The sequence below is a fragment of the Schistocerca piceifrons genome, chromosome 5 (genome assembly GCF_021461385.2).
Source record: "Schistocerca piceifrons isolate TAMUIC-IGC-003096 chromosome 5, iqSchPice1.1, whole genome shotgun sequence".
In the NCBI taxonomy this organism is placed as follows: Eukaryota; Metazoa; Arthropoda; class Insecta; order Orthoptera; family Acrididae; genus Schistocerca; species Schistocerca piceifrons.
Window position 1 is genome coordinate 122,650,325 of NC_060142.1, and position 10,400 is coordinate 122,660,724.

The 10,400-nt window shown below is 45.7% G+C and overlaps 1 non-coding gene across 1 annotated transcript; it reads right to left on the minus strand.

Moving 5' to 3' along the window:
* Positions 1 to 9,980: 9,980 nt before the first annotated feature.
* Trnas-cga lies at positions 9,981 to 10,055 on the minus strand. Its single transcript has one exon. It is a non-coding gene; the product is annotated as a tRNA-Ser (tRNA).
* Positions 10,056 to 10,400: the final 345 nt, after the last annotated feature.

Here is a 10,400-nt window from a genome sequence, read left to right on the forward strand (position 1 = left end):
ACTCACAAACAGCAGTTGACCGGCGTTGCCAGGTGAAACGTTGTTGTGATGCCTCGTGTAAGGAGGAGAAATGGGTACCATCACGATTCTGACTTTGATAAAGGTCGAATTGTAGCCTATCGCGATTGCGGTTTATCTTATCGCGACATTGCTGCTCGCGATGGTCGATATCCAATGTTAGCAGAATATGGAATCGGTGGGTCCAGGAGGGTAATACGGAGCGTCGTGTTGGATCCCAACGGCCTCGTATCACTAGCAGTCGAGATGACAGGCATCATATCCGCATGACTGTAACGGATCGTGCAGCCACGTCTCGATCCCTGAGTGAACAGATGGGGACGTTTGCAAGACAACCATCTGCACGAACAGTTCGACGACGTTTGCAGCAGCATGGACTATCAGCTCGGAGACCGTGGCTGCGGTTACCCTTGACGCTGCATCACAGACAGGAGCGCCTGTGTTGGTGTACTCAGCGACGAACCTGGGTGCACGAATTGCAAAACGTCATTTTTTCGGATGAATCCATGATGGTCGCATCCGTGTTTGGCGACATCTGACGTCTATGTACATGGAAGCGTGTATTCGTCATCGCCATACTGGCTTATCACACGGCGTGATTGTATGGGGTGCTATAGGTTACACGTCTCGGCACCTCTTGTTCGCATTGACGGCACTTTGAACAGTGGACGTTACATTTCAGATGTGTTACGACCCGTGTCTCTACCCTTCATTCGATCCATGCGAAACCCTACATTTCAGCAGGATAATGCAAGACCGCATGTTAAAGGTTCTGTACGAGCCTTTCTGGACACAGAAAATGTTCGACTGCTGCCCTGGCTAGCACATTCTCCAGATCTCTCTGCAATTGAAAACGTCTAGTCAATGGTGGCCCAGCAACTGGCTCGTCACAATACGCCAGTCACTACTCTGGATGAATTGTGGTATCGTGTTGAAGCTGCATGGGCAGCTGTACCTGTACACGCCATCCAAGCTCTGTTTGACTCAATGCCCAGGCATATCAAGGCCGTTATTACGGCCAGAGGTGCTTTTCCTGGGTACTGATTTCTCAGGATGTATGCACCCAAATTGCGTGAAAATGTAATCACACGTCAGTTGTGGTATAATATATTTGCCCAATGAATACCCGTTTATCATGTGCATTTCTTCTTGGCGTAGCAATTTTAATGCCCAGTAGTGTATTAACCATACGAAGCATTTCAGAAGCGGCTTGAGAATACCGTTCATGGCAAAATGGTGCTATGCAAACCCGGTGCCCAGGCACCTATGATGCAGCGTGGGTTCATACATGACAGGGGTGGACGGTGGCTGCGGAGAAGTCTAGGGGTGAATAGACGTGCAACTGCAACTGGCGGCGTAGGTGAAAGAAGGGGCTGACACTGGTGGCTCCTCAACGACCTTTCCGTGAACGTCAATTTAGTTTCCTCTATTTTATTTTAATGACTCTGTAGTCACATTGATCTTATTGTACTTGAATTTTAATGATCTTATCCACTACATACAGACATAGTTTCGTAGCTCGCCTGCCTAAGTTCTAGTTCAGAGCCCCTTCTGCCTCTTCCATATTTTTTTTTACAGATTGGTACGATGAGACGCACCGTACTGTTTTACGTGTGTACGTTGTGTATATCAGCTTTTTTGTATTAAGACCTTGTTTATGGCTCCTAAGGACGAGGCCACCCACGATTACTGGTACCAGCAGTCGGAGTATTATTGCTCGGTTTTTGGATGTAATTTACGTGTACCATTATTACCCCCTGTTTTTGTTGCAGTTTTTTTATTTTATCTTGTTACCGTCGTGAATCCCGCCACGTTGACTCTTGGGTATTTCCCGGTACACTTACGTTTATACTGTTTCGTGCCTTAAAGGTGACGCACCTATATATCTAAATTAGTTTACGCTATTTCATTTCAACGACTCTGTCGTATAAAACCCCAACCAATGGGACCACCTCCATTATACGTAAACTTAATTTCTTTATTCGCTTTTCCTATTCCTAGTCTATAGTCCTTTTACTCCTCGTCTATTTTCATTACGTTTGATTGTATGTGAATGCAACGTGCTGTCTCATATGTGTACACTGTTACTTCTGTAGAGTTTATCATTTTAGGCCTAACTAAGCTTTTTACACTAAGACTTTTGTCTCTCTAAGGACGAGTCCGTAAATGAGTACCGATCTCAACAGTTTGCATCATTATCCTACCATACCTTACCTCTCGTTTTCCTATTGCTCAATTTTTAGATATATTTCTACACATTATCCCTACCATTATTTTAGCAGCATTTTAATCTTATATCTCTTTAATCTAATGTATTGTATCACGCTGGCTTTAGGCATTTGTGGCGATTCGCCATATTTTATTATTTTATTACGTTTATATTTGTAGTTAGAGCTTGCATTGGTCTTGTGAACCACACATGTCCTCGCGTAAGGGCCAGTCAACCCCAGTTTACCACTCTTTCGGGGATATTTACTTCGGTTCCACACCTCATTGGCTCCTACGTAAGTCGCTTCCACTTCCGGGCCGTCTGCACTAGTCACATGCGTGTTGTGCTGTCCAAACAAACAGGTGCTGTGGTTGCTTGTCCTGCGCATTTGAGTTCACATACTTATTTGCAGTACTACTGAGTTGATTTCTGCCCGCAACCCTCACCAAAGATAGCGTTCTTGTTCCATTCCCATGCGTTTGTAGTCCGACCACCATTATGTGTGAACAACACTTTCCCCGACTTTAGCTTTCATTTTAGTATGTCGGCCCCATAGCACATGAACGTCTGTAGCCACTCGTCCCACCGCATCTCGTGGTCGTGCGGTAGCGTTCTCACTTCCCACGCCCGGGTTCCCGGGTTCGATTCCCGGCGGGGTCAGGGATTTTCTCTGCCTCGTGGTGGCTGGGTGTTGTGTGATGTCCTTAGGTTAGTTAGGTTTAAGTAGTTCTAAGTTCTAGGGGACTGATGACCTAAGATGTTAAGTCCCATAGTGCTCAGAGCCATTCTCCACTCGTCCTGATCGCAGTTGGAGGCTCCTGAAGACGAAGATTTTAGTGTCAGAACTGGCCGTAGGATAAATTAAGAAAATTGTTGGAACTGTAGCGAATTTTCGTTCTATAAAAAGAATTCTTAAGAGAAGTGTGCCGTTTCGACAGAAAAATAACATTATGTCAATCACCTGTATCCAAGTCGGCCGGGATCTTCAGTCTGGAACCGCGCCACCGCTACGGTCGCAGCGTAGAATCCTGCCTCGGGTATGCATATGTGTGATGTTTTTAGGTTAGTTAGGTGTAAGTACTTCTAAGCTCTAGGGGACTGATGACCTCAGATATTAAGTCTCATAGTGGAACCTGTATCCGAGCGAGGTTTCTTCGTTAAATTAATAAACAAATATCCTCGTAATTTTCTTTAATAGCATTGGCCAACCACACACTCCTCCCAGGAAACGGTATTAAGAAAACTAAGGAAAAAGAGGAAGAGATCAGTGCTTAACGTTCGTCCTAAAACAAGGTCACTAAAGATGGGTGACAAGCGTTACCCCACTCGAAGAAAGCTAACTTCTGAAGACAATAACATGCACAGATCCTTTCATACCCAAAAGCAAATGTGTCTTATTTATTACTGTTTCTTCTCATTTGTTTATCGGAAAATAAGTAAGATTGCAGCACTTCTTGGATGGTCGGCCGCAGTGGCCGAGCCGTTTTAGCCGCTTCAGTCTGTAACCGCGAGACCGCTGCGGTAGCAGGTTCGAATTCTGCCTTGGACGTGGATGTGTGTGATGTTTTTAGGTTAGTTAGGTGTAAGTAGTTCTAAGTTCTAGGGGACTGATGGCCTCAAATGTTAAGTCCCGTACTGTTCAGAGCCATCTGAACCATTTTTATCTTCTTGGATGATGCACTGTGCAACGTAGAAAATGCGAACTTATTTATACGCTCTTCATTAACAGGTAGTTTTGTCGAAAGTTCTAATAGTTCAGTATTTTGTACTGTTCATTTGTTATAGGTGACCCACAGATTACTTTAGAAGCCTTTGCTGAAAAATCTTCCCTTCATTCGTATAATATTTGTGTTTGTATCAGTGTACAGTACGAAAGCCGATTCTCAATTTCGGATAGTTCTTCAGACGACTCAAATACTGTTGTGTCGATGTATATAGCTACAGTCAATACTTGCTGACACCAATGAGACAAGTGAGAATTACAAATATGGAAAAAACAAACAAAAGATGTAAATTCAAATTTCACACTTTACTGGGAACACAGAATGTTCAGTACTAGTTTAGACGTTTTATTACATTCCAGTGCTCTGAAACACACATATCCCATGTTGACGAGCAGTGAAAGAGGAAACTGTCGGGCAACAGAACTTTAGTGCCAGGCGGTCATTTCGCCGGCTCGTAAATGAACCATCGTAAATACTTCTCGTCTGATTACACAGCTCTTTCCACGTTTGTCACATGCACAGTTTGTCATCGGCCTTATCGTTCGAAACGCGGCTTCACAGAAACTGCCTCTTGGGAGGAAAAACTTTGCCAACAGTCAAGTCCAGTTCTGAGACTTCAGCTCTATAAAGGGTGACAATGCCCTCCCCTCTTTGATTACTGTTGCCCGGTGGTGACTGGTGGCGATAATTTCGGTCACTACATGTTTGGCTGTACTGTGGCACAAGACGAGTTGCATAACCATATTTGTATTTTCCCTGTGTGCTGTCACTTTCAACAACGAAACAATTCCTGTACTCCAATCTTTGCTTCACGGTTAACACATTTTTATATATATACTACTCAGCCCTCATGCCACACCACGCCAAAAACATAGTTACAAGCTTTAATTTCAATAGTCCACGAGCAGAATCAGGTGATGATATGGGGATTTACTCCACAGTGTAAAGAGCTTCAAAAACCTTGCAAACGATGCATGTTGAGAACTGCTGAAAAGCTGTCAGACAAAATTTCGGTACAAGAGTTAGTCATATCCCGGTCGTACTCCCCAAAAATGATTGAGTACACCTTTTTGCTTTCATCCGCAACTTCCGAGGTCTCCTGCTAGAAGTGTGGAACGATCCGACCAATCTCACTTACGTCGTAAGTCAGATGGATGACGAAGCTTATAATTGTGGTACAAGGCTAGAAAATGAAATATTGTTGTAGCAGAATTTCAGAGCATGGCCTTAAGAAAACAAGACGAGGTTATTAGTTAGATCTGCAACAGTAGATACAACCGGAGATTTGACAAAATCTAACACGATTTTTCGAAAACAAAATTATAGAGAAATTGGTATTAGACACTGTTTCGTGAAGAACGTGAGATTTTGCACTGGCTTTTGCAATACCTAGCTCGCGATATCCGTAGTCACGTGACTGAAACGATGATAGAAACTGTATATCAGATGAAAAAAAACATTGGTGTCCAAAATTAAAGCAACAAACTGCAATTTACCAGTCCTGCATCTAATTACGAATTAATCATAAAAACTGCCAATAGATATCGTTGCGGTCGTGTTCCGCATGGAAGGTGGCATTCCGATCAAGGGACAACCACGCTAACAACGACGTCAGGGCACCTACCGAGCGGGGTAGTGTTTGCAGGGTAGGTCCACATCCGCAGTCATTGAGTAGACAGTCACAGACGGTGTAGTGTGGTACAGAGAAGACGCCTACCAGACTCTCTGCAATGGAGGGCTATAGGAGGAATGGATGCAGTATAGTCGCAAACTGATGTAGTCCGCCGGCCGAAGTGGCCGTGCGGTTAAAGGCGCTGCAGTCTGGAACCGCAAGACCGCTACGGTCGCAGGTTCGAATCCTGCCTGGGGCATGGATGTTTGTGATGTCCTTAGGTTAGTTAGGTCTAACTAGTTCTAAGTTCTAGGGGACTAATGACCTCAGCAGTTGAGTCCCATAGTGCTCAGAGCCATTTGAACCATTTGATGTAGTCCGATAGCTTAATGTGAATCATTCTGTTGTTTGCCGGATGAGGCGACAGTTTATAAAGGCCGAAACTGTATCCCGAAGACCAGGACAGGGCGGACCATGTATGACGTCAGAAAGAGTGGAGCGTTATTTGGCTGCAAGGGCGCAACGGTACCGCCTTAGTCCTGCATTGCAACTGGCATCTGACCTCGCAACATCCCCTGGACGTGTTGTATAGAGGCAAACAGTATACAGAAGGCTTCGGCAGAGTGGCCTTTATTGTTGGAGACCTGCTGTGTGTATACTTCTGGCGTGACTTCACAGAAGGGAACGTCGAGACCTGGACGGTCGAACGGCGGCCCAATTTATTTTTCACAGATGAGCCCTGATTTGGTCTGGAGAGTGATTCTCGACGGATATCCATATGGAGCGCTCGATTTCGGGATCCGAACATTGTGGAAAGACACCGATATCGAGGAGTATCCCTAATGGTGTGGGCAGGCATTATGTTGACCACTCGAACACCTCTTCATGAAATTCTACAGGTGAATCGGCAAGGATTAACTGGTTTCGGGTATCGTGATGAGATCTTGTGACCTCATTTGCTGTTGTTGTGAGGAGCTGTGGGTCCAGACTTCGCATTGATAGACGATAATCTCGACCTTATAGGACACTGGTGGTTGATATTTTCTTGAAAATGGAAGATATTCCACGCATGCCGTGGCCTGCTCGTTCTCTCGATTTGAATCCCACAGAGCATGCCTCAGATGCACTAGGGAGACGGATTGCACACGTCAGCAGCCACTAACCACTCTCCAAGACTGGAAGCAGCTCTGCAGGAAGAATGGGCGTTACTGCCTCAACATGAAATTGACAGCATCTCTCACAGCAGGTCCCGCCGTTGTCAGGCTTGTATTGTTGCCAGACGGGGGAACACCTCATAATGGGCACATTAAGCAGTTGTCGGACTATGTGTGCAAATCCATTACATTGGAAAAAAACGAAGAACATTTTTGTCTACCGTTAAATATTTTGCAGCTGCTTACACTCGGTATTCTTTACATTGTTTCTAATTAACTATCACCTGTTTACACCGTTTTGTGGCAAAATAAACGTACCCTTGAAAAAATTCCGTTTGTTGCTTTAATTTTGAACGCCAATGTTTTTCTGACAGCTGCAAAAGAGGAGAAACAGTAGGACACTAGAGGAGACACTAGTGGAGGAGAAGGGACAAGGCAAAATTACCGCTACGAATACATCCAAAATAATTGTGACTCGCCTATCTACAGACGGGGATACACAACGGCAGAAAGAGAGCAGGACAGAGGTCAACTGTACATTTATCGACCAACACAAAAGGTAACGGGCACAGCCGAGGGCGAACCCTTCCATGAGAATAGTTCCAAGGAACGCTGGTAAGGCTGTTGCAAAAACGCTACAGTGAGTAATGTTGCTGGATCCTCGTGTTAGTTCCAGAGCCAGTAACACAGTGTCAATGGAGAAGGACACCGCACGGATAAGTGCGATATGGAGGGACGTTCTGAAAGTAGATCAGCAAGAACTAATAGAGGCGAATGCTAACTGGTGACTCCAATTATCGTAACAGAATGAACGCAGTCCACTTGCAAGCTTTTTTTTTTTTTCGTTTATTAAATTTCGTTTCTCCCTGAAGGGGGGCAGGCTGGCCGCAGCTTAGTACGCAGCGTTTCAGCCTACAGAATTTGTTTAAAAAATGAAGATAATAAATAATAAAAGCAGGAGATAAAATCGGTGACTTAAATAGTAAAATGGTGTAAAATTGTGGAACTTAAAACATAAAAATGGTTCAAATGGCTCTGAGCACTATGGGACGTAACAGCTGTGGTCATCAGTCCCCTAGAACTTAGAACTACTTAAACCTAACTAACCTAAGGACATCACACACATCCATGCCCGAGGCAGGAGCCGAACCTGCGACCGTAGCAGTCGCGCGGTTTAAAACATAAAACAAAGGGTATATGATGCTAATAAAATACACAGGAAGCAAGCAGGTAAAATAATAGACAGACAATTAAAACACACAACAAAAAACAAAGGCTTGGTGATGCTAATAAAATACACAGGAAGCAGACAGGTAAAATAATAGACAGACAATTAAAAAACACGGCGACAGTCTGGTTTCTCTTCGTAGGAGATGTAAAAATCACATCCAGCGACAGTATGATTTTAGAATGACACTGTCAACTGAAGTTTCAGCATGATTTCTGTTCACAACACTTTGGAAATACGCACGACACTGAACAGTCACTTGAACACTGCACTAAAAGGTTGGCACAAATATGACACACCACAGCTGAGGGAAGACGGGGGAAACCTGGACAGATGATGGGAAAGAAAAGGGTGTAGGTTTGCCTTGCGACTGTCTGATACGAGAGGATTCTCTGCACGCCCCTTATTTGTACTCAAATAAACTTCAAGAACACAATCTCTGGTATAAAATGACGTTTATTCTGGAAATGTCTTACGTGATGCACAACACGTTCATTCTCCGTGGCGCTTGGCTTGGCTGAGACAATTTTCCGTTCGTGGAATCTCCGGGCTACTTGCCACTCTAACACAGGCGTGCACGAACCTGCTCGGCCCGCCCGGAACTGTAGCCTCGACTGTCGAGCGAGCCTCGACTAGACTCGCGCTGCCCGGTCAGCCGGTGCAGCGGCACCGGGGCCCGCCACGCTGGTCATAACTCGTCGTCACACGGACCGTGCCGCCAAACGTCAGCTTTGAGCGTGCCGAGTTCAACGTGCTGCTGAACGCTCGGAAACGATGCGGCTTCTGCACACGGTACGTGGGCCCCAACGTGGTATACGCGACAGCAGCGCACTCCAGTAGCAGTAGTCGGACGTTATCAGGCTCATAAGTCGCACTGTTTGCGAAGTGGACGGGCGTAAAACTCCCATATTACCTCTATTAAGACGTACTTTCTTCCCCTGTCCATAAGCTAATCAAATTGTTCTGACTGTATTATGCGTCTGTACTATGTATACAGGCTGGAGATAAATTGTGTAAGGAAATTTTAGCCCTGAATAACTGATGCCAGTAGGAAACAAAATTGCTAAAGTTGTGTAGGTCGACAACGCACCATTTTTAAACTACATAAACTTGACGTCATGCGCTCCGATTGGCCGTGGGATTGCCCTGTTACCGTTCGTCGGTTGACAGGCAGCGCTATGGTTGACCACACATTCAGACTTTCCTCGCCGCGCCACTGCCTCAACGTGATACGCACACGTGTCGAATAGGTCTTGCTGTTTGTCTCCACTTCACGCCACAGGCATTCATACTTAAGCTTCGCCTCGGAGCACATACACATAACCTGCGATTTCGTCATACAGTAAGCTTGTCGGCACAGTACTCGTTTGAACAACAACGAGATATCGTTTTCGTTTATAGACTACCCGACGGTAATGCGCATGAACCTCGACGATTGTACGAGGAACGGTACCCAGCAAGGCGCCACCCACACCCGCAAACGTTTACAGCAGTTCAATGGCAAACAGGCTCGTTAGCGGGATGTGATGGTGATGTTGCATTTAAAGAGATTGTTCTCGTGCGCATCGAGGAAGCACCTACGACAAGCACTCGAGCGGTTGCATACGACATTGGGGTCACTCATTGGTTAGTCTGGGCGGTTTGAGGGATGAGGCCAGCATCCATTTAGAATGAGATTTTCACTCTGCAGCGGAGTGTGCGCTGATATGAAACTTACTGGCAGCTTAAAACTGTGTGCCCAACCGAGACTCGAACTCGGGACCTTTGCCTTTCGCGGGCAAGTGCTCTACCAACTGAGCTACCGAAGCACGACTCACGCCCGGTACCCACAGCTTTACTTCTGCCAGTATCTCGTCTCCTACCTTCCAAACTATACAGAAGTTCTTCTGCGAACCTTGCAGAACTAGCACTCCTGAAAGAAAGGATATAGCGGAGACATGGCTTAGCCACAGCCTGGGGGATGTTTCCAGAATGAGATTTTCACTCTGCAGTGGAGTGTGCGCTGATATGAAACTTACTGGCTGATTAAAACTGTGTGCCCGACCGAGACTCGAACTCGGGACCTTTGCCTTTCGCGGGCAACTGCTCTACCAACTGAGCTACCGAAGCACGACTCACGCCCGGTACCCACAGCTTTACTTCTGCCAGTATCTCGTCTCCTACCTTCCAAACTTTACAGAATTTCTTCTGCGAACCTGGAAACATCCCCCAGGCTGTGGCTAAGCCATGTCTCCGGTATATCCTTTCTTTCAGGAGTGCTAGTTCTACAATGTTCGCAGAAGAACTTCTGTAAAGTTTGGAAGGTAGGAGACGAGATACTGGCAGAAGTAAAGCTGTGGGTACCGGGCGTGAGTCATGCTTCGGTAGCTCAGTTGGTAGAGCACTTGCCCGCGAAAGGCAAATGTCCCGAGTTCGAGTCTCGGTCGGGCACACAGTTTTAATCTGCCAGTAAGTT